The following is a 15,016-nucleotide window of genomic DNA, read 5'->3' on the forward strand; positions in this document are numbered from 1 at the left end:
TCGGGTTAGGGTTACGAGCATTAAAATAGAGTGCAGCTGTGCTGCAGCTTCCACATCTGCATGGCATCTGACGCTCTAATTAGAGCCTCGGTGCAAACTGCGCATGTTCCAGGACCCCGACTCATTATGCGACGCAGCAGACACGGAGCTTTTAAATGGGCAACTTAAATTAGCGGCGTAACAATTCTGGCGTACCGGTGCAGCAGCTTATAGACGGAGATGCGCAGCTGCGCAGTATATAGAAAAGAAGCGGGGAAAAGCAGCACCTTTTTAATGCCACTTCTTCCCGCTTGGGACATGCGGGCGGTATGTTCATGGTGGCATTCAGGTAAGGGCCGTCTGAAGGCTATACCTTCATGACGTCATGAACACACCCCTTTTTGCCCGTCTGTATCCCGCCAAAGTCTTTGAGTGGGAATTAGTCTAATCTTTCGTAGAATGAGGTTCCAGAACCTGGGGGCAGACTCTCTCCCATGTTGTGACCAGATGTACCCATGAGAGTGAAGGGATGGAGAGGAGGACCATCTTTGAAGGTCTCAAAACCTGGGAAAGCTTGCACTGAAAAATTTAGTCCTTCAACTTATCTGGTCCCATATAGAACTTTATAGTTCATTACCAGCATTTGAAAATCTCCCTGGAAACATAACATTATGATTGACTCTTTCTGATGAAGACTATGATATGAAGCTGTACCAATGCAAAATCCTAATTGTGCAGCTGATGTTCTGTGCTCTACTTTGCTTAGCAAATCTACTTTTGCTAAGCATATCATAACAATGTAACATCAGGCCTTAGTAGTCATCAAGCAGAATGCATTCAAAAGCTGAATATAGCCATAGGGGATGACTCTTAACAAGCAACACACATGATCAAGCCACAGGGTGTATGAATAAAGCTATACTATATAACGATTACAACTTCAAAACAATATGTATGTAATGAGCTGCTTGCATCCACCTAAACACTTTAAAGGTACAATATCCCATCTGATCTTGGAAGCTAGGCAGGGCCAGCCCTGGTAAGTACTTGGATAGGATACTCCTATGAATACTAGGTGCTGTAGTCTATATTTCAGAGGAAGAAGCTGACAAAACCACTTCTGAGTATTTGTTGCCTACGAAAACCCTATGAAATCCATGGGATCACCATAAGTTAACAAGTGACCTAAAGGCATATATGCACACACGGTTTAGTTATAGGTACTTTTTCCCCATTTGGTGCATTTATTTTTATCATTTTTTTTCTTATACAGGATCACTAGCTTTGAGTTACATACTTAGGATCTAGCTAAATTTTTGTGGGCTTTTGAGTTATATACTTATTATGTATGCATATGGGATGCTGAGCACCTATTAAGATGTGTATGTTACAGTGTTTCGCAATTAGGTAGTTTCAAGTGCCAACTAGTCTTTTGTTACAGCCTTTACTGTGACAACTGGCTAACCTACTTCACGTTTTTATATTTTTACTTTTCTATTTTAATATTTTGAAAACCATAATCAAATCCAATTTTGAGTGATTTTATATTTATAGTTACTGTACCATAGTATAGATTTTATCAGAAAGTCCTGTTGCAACACTTCTTTTGTATGCATTAAAATAACAATACTGTAGTTCCACCACATTGCTTTATGAGGCTATAATCTACTTCCTTACGAGACAACTTGATTATGGCTTCATAAAAATGGCAAAAGCTTTAGCATTGTGGTTATTTTACAAGGCTTTTTTTTTGGTTACTGAATCTCATTATTTTACTTCCACAAGTTGTGTTTAAATGGCAGTAATATTTCTCTTGTCATCAGAGAAATTGGACCACACATCATACTCTTGACAACTGAACATAGAACTCTGGGTATGTTGACAAAAATTTGAGGCACGATTCCATGGAAGACATACGAATTCTTGTGAGGAAAGGATTTTGCATTACATTGCATCAGTGTGAATTTTTCAGCAACAACCATAGATCTAAGTCCCATATCTTTTTATAATTGTTTACCAAATGTTCTTCACCATTTTTTCACATGTAGCACCTTCTCCCTTTATCTTTGCATTATTTTATTTCATGTGGCCTTATGCACAGTATAATAAATCTTAGATACACATACATATGTGCATTATTCTCCACAGCAGCAACTCTTGAATATATTGTTTAGAAAATAATTTTGCTTTCTCTTAGCACTTGTTATTTTGCATCCAAATAAATCACTTTTGTAATATTGTGACAATGAGTAGGAAAGTTAATTTTAAAAAATAACTTTAGAGAAGCTTTCTAGAAAGGTTTAGATCATATCTGGAATAGTTCACATAATGATATGTAAACCTCCAATAAGAAGATACTGAATTCATTTCCAGCAAAGGCCCAAAATACATGGGCCAAAAGAAGTGTCTTCCAGCTGCTTTGGGGGCATGCTGTTTAGATGATGCATGCTCCCAAAGTGGCCAGAAGCACTCTGACACTGCCAAAAGGAGTTAGAAGCTGGGACACCCCCCAAAGGAGCAGGAGTTTAAACTGACTCCTGACCAATGCAGCTTGAGACCTGTGGCGGTGGCCTGCTGTGGAAGTGGGGCATACAGTGCCACGGTCCCAGTCAGATCACAGCCAGAATGGCTGGAGGCCACTCCTTCCTGGCCATCTGCTTCATCCCAAAGTTTCATTACCGTACATTTAAGGGTCCCAGCTTCTTCGAATGCAGTGATATTTCAGCTTCATAGAACTATGGTGTAAGCTGGCAGATTGCTGAGCCAGTGGTGGTAACACCACCTTAGATCTTGGAAAGCCTTTCAAATCCTCCTCCCAACACTAGTGAAATAGGCATCACCAGTTATGGTATCAAAAAGAAGAAATAATTAAATAGACTCTAGTTGGACCTTTACTAATAAATGGGACAGTTAAGCCTGGTTAGGCTTCAGAAGTAGCTCTAAACATATGACAAAAATAGCCAGGAATGGTTGTGAGAAAGGCCCTTCTATGTTGTGATCACTACAAGGAGATTTTCCATATGAAGTGACTGTGACAATGTTATGTTTCATGTATATATTAGTTTCAAAGTCATCTCTGTCTTCATGATTACTCTAAACTACAGTTATTTTCTTCTTCTCTCTCTGTCCTTTGTTGGATCATATATTTAATTATGGACAAGTAGTGTAAGTAAAAGTACTTGCTTATGTTATCTACAAAGGACTAAGCTTATTTCTTTCCTCCCCTAGACTTTTTGGAGTGTTTGTGTGGGACTGGTTGCTGTTTAGTTTCTGCATTTCCAATTATTTACTCTCAGTGGAACATCCCCAGTGACCCCAACATTTCCCAGCAGACAGAAGATTTTTTCAATGACCTAAACTTTTGAATAAAATAAAGCTAAAAAATCTACATTCCCTTTCCTGAACTAGCAGTGCTTAATTTTTTTCCCCGTGAAAAATGTTTGAGAAAGTAGTAGGCATCACATTGTCTCTATTTCTTTAACCATATCTATTTCTACAGGTTTTTTAGATTTTTCTCTCCTGAGTACAGACTTAGATAACCTCACCTCTCATTAACACTGAAGAGGCACCTTGTTTCAGCTGGCTTCATACATCTATCTGTCTGACTCCTTTGGTATTTCACATTACTAAAACCTTGTAGAAAATGCTCAAGGACAAATAGTAGTTGACTGGTTTGTTGTTCTTCTTTGGGGCATTTACATTTGTTCTTATTTTTAAAATCTCATGATCTTTTACTAAATAATGTATAGCATCAGATCTAAAGATACCAGGGGAAAATGTATCTCTTCTTCAAAGAATCCTTTAAAGAGAGAGCAGAATGTTAAGGCTAATAAATTACAGAAGGAAAACTAGTAGCAACATTTCATGCAGGGTTTAACAAACAGTTTAGTATATAACCTGTGTCCAGAACTTAAATATCCACATTTCCCTTTTATTTTCAGGTACAGGAGCTGTAATAAATTAGGAACTTTATCACACAGTTTTTTTTAAAAAAAAAAGAATTGCAAAGCTTTCTGGCTTTGCAAGTCGGCCGCTGAACTCAGATTCTAGCCAGATGATACCCGGGATGCACCCACCCAGTGGCATCAGTGGCAAAAATGCATGCAATAAGATCTGGATGTATCCCAAATGTGAATTGAATTCAGAAGTGGTAATTCACTTTTTAAAACAGTGTGATAAAGTTGCAGGTTACAGTGTCCAGGTGGAGAATGTGGAGAATGATAATAGGTCAAATCACTAGAAGCTCGGGGTTTTCAGATCTCCTCAGATGCAACTAATTAAGCTAGCAGGGGAGGTCACAAGCCTGACTCAAATGTGGTTTTCATATTAATGAGAGGTTAAAACCTGGGTCCCCTTCACATTACACAATGATCCCACTCTGATTCTACTTGAAATGCCATGACAATATCCTATAGAATTCTGATATTTGCAGTTTAAGGAAGAGTATTTAGAATTCTCTGTCAGAGAGCTCTGTGCTAAGTTTCTCAAGATATGTTGGATTTCTCTTTCCAGAATCCCTCACCATGAGTAATGCTGACTAGTGTTTCTGGAAACTGAACTCCAAAGCAGCTGGAGGACCAAAGGCTGAGAACCATTGCACTAGTGTCTCACCAACTCCAGGATACCATAGGATGTTGCCATTGCAATTCAAACAGAATCATAGTCCTATAACTATGTAGTTTGAAAGGGGGCTGGTTGTAGTGATTATTATGTTTAAAGGGATTTCAGTTGTTGCTTTTTGAAAATTATTGCCCACTTTCCCATATTTTTCTTTAAAAATAAGCATCATTAAACTTGTCATTTCAAAATCTAACATGTCTACATTAAATATATATATTTTTCCCTAGGATTTTAAGATACCAAATTTAGCTGCAACAGGGGAACCCTAAACAAGAGTGAAACAAAGGACTAGGACCTAACTGTTTGAGGTTTTTTTAAAAATCTCCAATATATGCAAAACTATCACTTGACAACAATTTCGGACTACAATTTGGCACTTTTTACTTATACAACACCCAATCTCCCCTCCCTGTATCAGTACAGAGACTCCATGAGAAATTCAGCATTCTTCTAATAAAGGAGTAGTTAGCGTCACACAGGACAGGGACATCTGGAACTCATGACAAGACACTTTTATGTTGCTAATGGGAGTTGAAATTTTATTACCTGCCTTTTATTGTTCTTTGTCTCTAGTCCTCACATGGTCAATAATGAGAGTGGCCTCTGATTTCCTTGAAATCCCTCAAAAACATCTTAACTGACATCTCAAACTAAACATAAACTTGCCATTCTAACAGCATCACAATTTTTCTGCTGTATGATTTTTAACATCTTTGCTTGATGAAGCCAGTGAAGCTCTGAAAGTTTGCACAATGTATGTTGTGTTTTGGATTTGGCCCCCCAAAATATCACTTCTTGTAGACTAATAATAATAATAATAATAATAATAATAATAATAATAATAATATCTTTATATCCTGCTTCTCCAGTTGGATCGAGGTGGCTTCCAATAAGAATAAAATACAATAAAGAATACAATAAAATACCCAATAAAACCCATTATCCCCACTCCAACAGAAAACTTAAAATAGACAATTAACAGTGACAATGATATCCAATGATAAAATAACAGTAAGACAGTGGAAGTCCTGGATATTATACATGGGTGTCTATATTAACGGGGGCCAAGTAAGTTAATCAGGAAAGTCCATCAGGGAAAGCTTATCAGAAAAGATCCATCTTGACAGCCTTTTTAAAGCCGCCAAGATTGTTGATGTTCCAGATCTTTTCCAACAAGCCATTCCATAGTTTGGGAGCGGCAGATGAGAAGGCCCTCTCGGTAACTGAAACCAGTCTGGTCTTTATTGGCAGTAAATTCTTCCCAGAGTACTTCAGTGCATGGGGTGGATTGTATGGAAGTAGGCGATCCCGCAAATAGGTTGGACCCAAGCAATGAAGGGCTTTATAGGTCATTACCAATACCTTGTACTGTGCCCTGAAACTAATAGGTTTTGTTGTATTGGCTACTTATCTATTTGCTAATAGATTTTGTTTTATTTGCTACTTGGCCAACATCACTATTTCTGAATATACTTTTATTCCTATTATAGGTCCAAAACACACTGCAAAAATAATCCAGGTTGGGACCACTTTAATTTCTCTGTCTTGGTGCTAGGGAATCATGGGAACTGTAGTTTATTGTGGCTCCTGGACAGAGAAGGCTACATGTCTGACAAAACTACTGTTCCCAGAATTCTTCAGCATTGAGCCAGGCAAGTTACAGTGGCCTCAAACTGGATTATTTCTACCGTGTTTTGGACCAAAGTTACTGTGCAGAAAGAAAGAAAGAAAGAAAGAAAGAAAGAAAGAAAGAAAGAAAGAAAGTTCTTTTTTTATTCTGACAGATACAAAAAAAATTGGAACCTTGAACCAATTTCAGAGGTTGTGGTGAAGTGAATGTGGGCTAACAAACCGTGACTTCATCCTGTCAAAACAGAAATCTGTTTGCTCAGCAGGAAAAGTACAGAGCTTGGAAATATTAGTGTTAATGATAATGCATTCATGCTAGAGTGTTAGAGCTAATTGATTCATAAATGTCAAAAAGTTCAAAGAAATTATAAAATTAATTGGTTGTGTTAATCATTATTAACATATTATTAACACATTAGTTTATTTTTTAAAAGATTAAAATACCAAAAGGTAGGCAAAAATGGTCTGCAAATTATCCTCCTTCCACATATACACATGTAAGTAGTGAAATTAAATTTGAAACCCAAAAGCCATAATTTGAATGTGTGAAGTGAATTTAAACAAATATTATGAGGAAACAACATTATTTGGTGTTTAATTCCTACACAAAGAGATATCGCCACTAAAGTTGGTCTAGAATTACCACAATCTGATTTGGAACCCTTTCTCCCTACTCTCTGGTTGGTAGATTCTCTGTAGTGTCTCTGGAGATTATCACACATGAAATCTGCACCAGGTTACATGCAGGTTACAACCATCAGCAATGGATCTTATTGCATTGCTCCATGCCGGGTCAATAGGCAGCCCGTATCCAATTTGGGCATCTCTGACACCTTTTCAAGAACAGGATTTTTCCCTTCTTTAACAAGTGCTCAAGAAGCCTGGGTTGGATACAGGCTGCATACTGCCCGGGCCCAGGGCAGTGTGATTAGATCAGCCAGGGCTTGACTTCATCTCTAGACCATGACACCCTACATCATCATAACAATTTTTATTTCACTATCCATTGACTTTTACAGCTTCCAAGTAGACATTTCATATAAAATGCCCATTCCCCAAATCAAAGTGAAATAAAATACAAATTTAAATAAAATGTCTTCTAATATATGAATTCTTAACCTTTTTGTGTTGTGGATCCCTTTGGTAATTTAGTGAAGCTTATGAACTCCTTAGCATAGTTGCAGGTCCATAGGCTTTACCCTCTTTTTGGGGGCAAGTCTAATAGCTACAGTAATTTCAAAGTACTGATAAAGCTACCTGATATTTTGAGATACCTGCAACAATAGTAATGTGATATGTTATCAGTGACAAAATGACAGATACTGTGGCTTGTTGCTTACATTCATAATTGAGAGGAATTACCATTGGAAAGTTTAGTGAAAATAAAGAATTTCCCCCCAGGTTCATGGATTCCTTTAAATCAGTCACTAGACTCCTTATGATTCCATGAACCCTATGCTGAGAACCTCTGTTCTAGTACAATACCATTCTAATTTAAACAAAAATGATATTATATGTATTATATTGAATCTCTAGAAATTTTCAAGTCTTTCAGCTAAGGCTACAATCCTTCAGATACTTTCATTGGAGTAGCTTTTCAGGAAACATGCTTAGGATTATACAGCTAATGCTGCTGTCCTACCATACAACTGTACCACTTAGTTCAGTTTTCAGATAAGAAGAATCACTCTTTTGAAAATTATGTCTTGTATCAGGGGCTTCCACCTCAGAAAGAACATTTTTCTGACAGCCTCTTCTTTCTGAGATTTCACAAGCCCTTTTATTTCCACATGGGAGCACTTTCAGAGAAAGTGACCACTGCATTCAGTCTCAGTAACAATGTAACTCAGGCCAAATAGCATGAAGATGCCTATGTCCATTTGTCCTTAATGCCTGAACTGTAGCTCCTTAATATTCTGCTACCTATATTTTCAGGCATTTAAAAATTAATCCATTCTGAAGCCTAAGGTTTTTTCTTCTTCTTTAGGTTACACATAGAATCCGCAAAGTTTACAGCCCCCTAAACTATGTCTTTCTTCTATAGGAAGCTGAAGGAATGTCTCTGGGCAGCAATATCTATTCATGGGTTGTGTTAAAATACTTCTCAGGCAGGTCATGTATTGTTCTCTGCTATCTTGGATGCTATATATTTTCCTGCATTTTGCATTATCATTTGTTAAATGTACTCCAATATGCAATTTATCTTAGTCAGCAGATTTAAGACCTTTGCGCCACCCAGCATGTCCAGGGATTTCAGAAATAAATCACTGTTTCCTAGGCTTGTTGCTAATGCAACAAATGGTTTCTAGAGGTAAACCCAAGAGCAGTGATGGTCAATATCATACTTGATATCGCTGCAATAAAATATGTTGTACCTGTCCTCCTGGGTGTTAGGATAGGCCTGACTCCATTTAATTTTCCATTTGCTATTTTTGCTATTTTTCATTTTTAATAGACAGTGCTATTTTATTGAATCGAGAGTCTGAGAGTTATATTAAATTTAGGTTCATATTATGTAGGAATACACTCCAGGAAAATGATGATGGTCTTGGAATCTGTGCTGTTTCATTCATTTATTTCAGTTCACTTTAAGAAAGAAAGAAAAACAGGTAGAATAAAAGCTACATCATTATCCATCAAAGAAAAATGTGTTTGTATTGAGCCAGAACTGGGCAGACACAGCACCCATTGGTGTACCATATTAACCCCATGCTGTACAAACTAACAATGGAAAGAGGACTCAGTAGAGCTTGGAAAGTTATTTTTAAAGTCACTAGTTACATTTATAGTGGTGATACCCCCAAGTAGTTGGCTGCTGCTTTAGTTATGCTTTAAACATAACTTCCTTTTCAAAAGTGACTAAAATAAATTGCCTTTTCCTGTTTGACACCCCCCCCCCCAAATTTCTGGATATAGCATGAGGCCCAGCATGACCCAGCACTTGAACCTCATGATATTCCTCTTAGTGAGGCCACACCTGTATAAAAATGAAAGTAACTAAAACATTACAGTCACTGTGCAAAAGAAGTGAAACTATCATATGTTACATTCCCATCATCAAATAACTTAGCTATAAATATGATTTTGGATAAAAGAAATGATTAGATATAACTCTTTAGCTGTAACTAATATTTCCAAGTTCTGGAAATGGAATAGTGCTTCCTGCCTCACTTCCACACATTATGCAGGACTTGTGAACAAGGTGTCACACCCTTGCGCAATACATAGGACCTGAATGCAATGTCTTTAGCTTCAATTTTGACAAGGTAATATTTTGTGTTCAAAGCCAATGTTATTTGGATTTTCACCTCCACATGTTCATTTGTATCATTTGAAGATCTGTGTAGGGCTTCTGTGTACTCATTTCACAACAGAACTGAACCAAGGAGAAGATACAATGAACAACAAGAGCTCTGAGTCAATAAACTAGCTTTCCTATTCTTGCTGGTGTTGTGTGCTTTCAAATTCACTTTGACTTTCTGTTACTTTATTATGGGTTTGGAGAAAGAGTGATTCAGAGGGGGATTGCCATAACCTTCCTTTGAGGTTGACAGAATATGACTTGTCACCCAGTGGATTTTCATCCCTAAGATTTGAGCCCTGGTCCGTAGAGTCCTGCTCCAACACTCAGACCACTACACCAACATTCTAGATACATCCTAGTAACTATTTTATCCCAGAGAAAACATACAAAAGAATGATATTGACCAAACAGAATACACATGAACCATTTACAATTAGGTCACACAGTATCTGCTCATCCATCTATGGCAGTTTCCAATATTTTTCCCCCCTGAACTCAGATAAAATATAACCTGGAAAGAAAAGATGTGAAATACCTCTTTTAAACGAACCTCTGCTGTTTATGAGTTTCTTCATAAAATAGAATTGCTGTAGGCTTTGCTGAAGGATTATTTATTCTTCTTTCATTTCAATAGAAGCAAGTGCCTTTTGCAATACCATGTTTCAGTGTCGGGAACTGTGGTCAGTGTGGAGAATGTGTAGAGAAAGACCCTTGTGCAAAGAAACTGTAGAAAAATCAACATGATTTATATAAGGGTCTCTCCATCAAGGTATCATGGCCACTGCAGATGCTGTGGGTGTGGGGGGATTTTGACAAAATAGTCCCCAGAAGTAACTTTTCCAGGCTCTGGCTTACAATTTTAGCATCAATGTAGGCTGAAGAGATTTGCTATTAAGAGAAAGAGATTATTCACCTGTATGATATAGAAAGTAAAAGTGTTACAATTTATAGATAGTTCACAAAATGGTTGATTCAGTTGTAGCTAACAGTTTCCTTATTAAACTACTGATCTGGTATATATTTAGCAGAATCATCATTAGCAGCAGGGATTAGAAACATTCATTCTCTCACAGTGCGATGCATCTAACCCTTTTGTTAATTTGGAGGCAATTAACAGCGGAATGCAGAGGGATTGTTGCAACAGAGTGACTCATGTCATACTTACTAGGGAACAATAGGATTGCTTTGATTTCTGAGCCAAATCTAATTCTACAGACTACTTAGTTTCAAATAAGTGCAAACTATAGAAGAACTGGAATAATCAGATTCTTAGGTTTTACCTTGTTACCACAGCAATAGAAATTGAAATGTTATCCACTGGCTTTGTTAAGACAAAATGAAATAAATCTGACAGAAATTATTTTTAAGATTTGTATATGCTAATGTGCATGAGTGGTTTTGCAAAGCTATTTCATTATATGTTTTCAGTTTACTCCATAATCCGAAATATCAGCATGTTCAGTCCAGACAGCATCTAGTAAATGTCCTTTTCTGCCTACAACTGGTGTTAGCTGCAAGACCAAGTGCAGCAGTATGCATGTGCACACAAATATGCCACCAGCACCAGGTAGACAGAGACTTGGAATTGCCGAGGTGGAGAGATACCTTCTCCCACTCATCCACCCCCAACTTGGAAAGTTAGTGAACATTCTCCCTTGTACAGATGATTGGCTGTGCTTTAGGAAACATTGGGTGACATCCCACTCAGGGAGTGACCAAAAATTGCATTTGTTGTTGTTGTTGTTGTTGTTATCGTTGTTTATTTTTATAGCGCTGTAAATGTACACAGCACTGTACATACAAATGATCAAATCAATAAAAATGAAACCTGCCAATGGAGTACAATCTACAAAATATGTATAAAACAATAGGTAATAATATAAGATAGAATTGGTTAAAATAAGCAGGCAACACTTATACCCTTTCCTCCTAATGAAGAGGAACCTCACTGGGTTCCCTGAGAAAACATGCAAAAGAATGCACTCCACATACAAGTGAGGAAAGGGAGAGGGATAATTTTCTTTGCTGATCTGTATCCATCTCCAAAAACAGACTAGTGACATTAAGATGACAGACTCTCTCAGTGGCCTTATTGTAAGGCTAATAATTACTTTCCATACTTCTGTATAGCCATCCTAGCATGAAGAAGAGCTGGACAAGTGACAAAATATTAGGGAAAGGCATTGCATAATCTTGGGACCACATCAGGAAAGGCCTTAGGGGCCCACTACAGTTTCAACAACTGAACAATAAGGAACTCAGTCTTAGTTCATTTATGGTTTTAAAAGTCAGGACCAGCACAGTCAGTGATAGGAAAGATGTGGCATTCATCCATTCTTTCACTTAATGAAGCCCCTGGGTGAATAAAGTATGTATGGCCAGTTTCTCATTTGGCAAAGGATTGTAAATGTTTTCCAGTTTACCTTCTGGTACAACCTTGGAAGGGGGTATAATTGGTGTGCATGTCCTTATAGACCTCTACACTCCACCATAATGCTTGCTTTATGAAGGGCTACTGTTTTTACAGAATGTGTACATAGTCTGAGTACCATATATGAACAACAGCACAAAAGAATGATCAGAATAAGATAGAGGACAATATAGCATGACAACTACCAATAGTAACTCTCTGAAGCTTGGAAAAGTGTAACTTTAATGGAGGATCACGTTCCTGATCTTGTTCTCTTTATGATATTATGGGAGCATAACTTCCAACATATTGCATATGTAAACTGGGAGACATTTCATATACCTGTAATGCGCATTTTCCTACATGGAACAGTGTGAGACTGAGAATCTCTTCCTTTCATTGGGTTGCCATAAATTGACAGACAACTTGAAGGTGTGCGCACATATGCATATGCGTTCACGCACGTGCGCACGCACACAAGCAATACTTCTTTTGTTTGATATTGATTGCCTTATGTCATATTCCTTTTTTCTAAACCAACTCAACCTTCAGTGGCTTTTATTATTAATGTTAATACATTACGTACAGCAGTTTTTTCATCATTCCCTCCAACTGAATGTTTAGTTTACTATTTCCTATGGATTACTTGATAGCGACAGTGAGCTGACACATATTTGGGAACAACTGCTTGTCTAGGAAGTTAGCTATGAAGGAGTGGAAAGGAAATTATGTGATATTATTTTGAGGCTATGTGTGTGAACACTGATGCCTGTACACTAGAGCCAAGAAGCAGTGTATCCTCTGAGAGTTAGGCCTGGTACAGACTGCCAGTTTGTGGCGGCCTGGGGCTGAAATTAGGGGTAAGGAGCTGGCGCTAGTTTGGCCGTGATCGTATCCACATGCCACGCGCACCTATGATGTGTCTTGTGCACTGTTTCCAAATGTGATGGCGCACAAGAGACAGCACCGCGCTGCTCCAGGGTGCCAATGGCACCTTGGCAGCAGCGCTGAAAGGAGCTGCTTTTCACAGCTCTTTTTTGGGGTAGATTGTTGCCATGCCAGTGTGGTTGCCACAATGATCTGGGCCAGAAAGGGGAGGTGTCTTGGCACTCCTTTATGCCCATCTGTATCCCCCCTTAATTTCTAAAGGCCCCGGGGAGATAAAAAAAGAATTCTAAAGGTCACCAGCATAATAGTAACAAAATATCCCAACATATCTGCACAATTCAGAGAACATCAGAAGAGACTAATTTATCAGTGAATGGTACCATAAAACTGTGATTGTTTAAAATATAGATATATTTGAAACATATGTGAGTAGAGTATATATCTTATTGGAATATTATGGATAGACTGGAGCAATGAAAGAGTTCAAACAAGAAAGGCTCAACTGGCTGAGTCTTGTTTCTTGGTGTGTGTGTGTGTGTGTTTGATACTTACTGGCAGAGAAAAATATCTGTACCAGGGAGATGTTAAAAAGAAATCACCAGAAACCAACCAACCAACCAACCAACCAACCAACCAACCAACCAACCAACCAACCAACCAAATAAATAAATAAATAAATAGGATGGTTGTGGATGAAGGGTGCTTGAAATTACAATAATTAACAGTACATAATAAGGGAGTGTTCATGAATAATGGTTAAAAAGGTAGAATCTTTCAGAAAAAAATGTTATACACAGCAGTCATGTAGTAAAAAGAATATTTAAAAGCAAGAAATGCTTTATATTCTTCTTGGATTAAAATATAAAGATCAATAGACGCTTTCTGCTGAGTATTCAAAAATAGTTCATAAGTATAAAAAGACATCAGAAAAGGTAAAAATTTAGCAGGAGGAAAGGTAACACCTCTTTCTTTCTGTCCTTTTCCTGGTTTTATTTCACTATTCAAATGAAAACTGCTGGAGGGTTGCAGTTTCTCTTATTCATGTCTGGCATGAGTTCTGTCAATAATAGCTACTGGATCACTACATACTTTTGTATTATCAGTAAAGGGATATATGAATAGAAGGCGGCATTGCTCATGCAGGGCAACATCCTGTGAAGGGAGGAGTACTTCCTGAAAGTCAGTGAGGTCCTTGAGCACCATTGGAGTCAATAAAAATTGAGCGAAGAGAACAGCATGGTGCTTCAGCTAGGTATGTAGCACATTTTCTAACTTTAGATTTTCTTTCTTTAATAAAGTAAAAAATCAGACCAGGGATATTCTAATGCTATGTTAATTAGTGCTATATAATAATTATTATAAATAGTGTGAGTTGTAATAAGGTTGCAATGCCATGTTATAACAGAAGCCATAGTAACCTTGAGTTGTTATGCAGGCTACTGGTTCAGTAACTGCAGTCCCATGACAAAGTAATGAGATTTGTCCTGTGTTACTAGTGGTCTGTCCTCACTACACATGTCTGTCACTTCATACCACTTAAATTACTGTTCAGAACACAGTTCACATTACTGTAAGTGCCTCATGGCTCCATCCTACAGGCTCTTGGGATTAGTGGTTTAGTCAAATACTTGAATTCTTTGCTAGAGAGCATTAATACTTTCCCCACTTAGAAATTAGAAATCTCAGTATTTGAATGGGTAAATCATGACAGTTAAAGTTAACCATGATAGTTAACGCAGTAATAAACTGATATAACCGTATGTATAGATATAACTTGTGTAATGTACACTATTATAAGGCAGTTAAATAGACTAGTGTATTGATCAAAATCATACATACAGATGCATGGGAAAGTCCAGCAATCAGGCTGCTTGTCAGCTGGGTTTTCCAGTCTGTGAACTTCATTTCACCATAGTGAACATAGTCTAGTACAGGGTTAGATATAAAGTGGTTTTCCAGAATATTGGAATGAAATATTCCTGCAGCCAGAAGATTCCCCAATGGTGAAGAATGCTCAGAGGAGCAGCCCAAGAGCATATATTATTTCCAATCTGATCTATTGGGCAATGCTCCCCAAACATGGAAATGATCTGGTACCTTTAAAAAATAACAACCTCAAAGCTACATCCTGATTGATGAAAACATCTAATCCAACATAGTCAAACAAGACAGGACATCTGTCAACA

This window comes from Sceloporus occidentalis, unplaced genomic scaffold, assembly GCF_023333645.1.
Source record: "Sceloporus occidentalis isolate IW3139 unplaced genomic scaffold, rSceOcc1.0.p SCAF_2, whole genome shotgun sequence".
Classification (NCBI taxonomy): domain Eukaryota; kingdom Metazoa; phylum Chordata; class Lepidosauria; order Squamata; family Phrynosomatidae; genus Sceloporus; species Sceloporus occidentalis.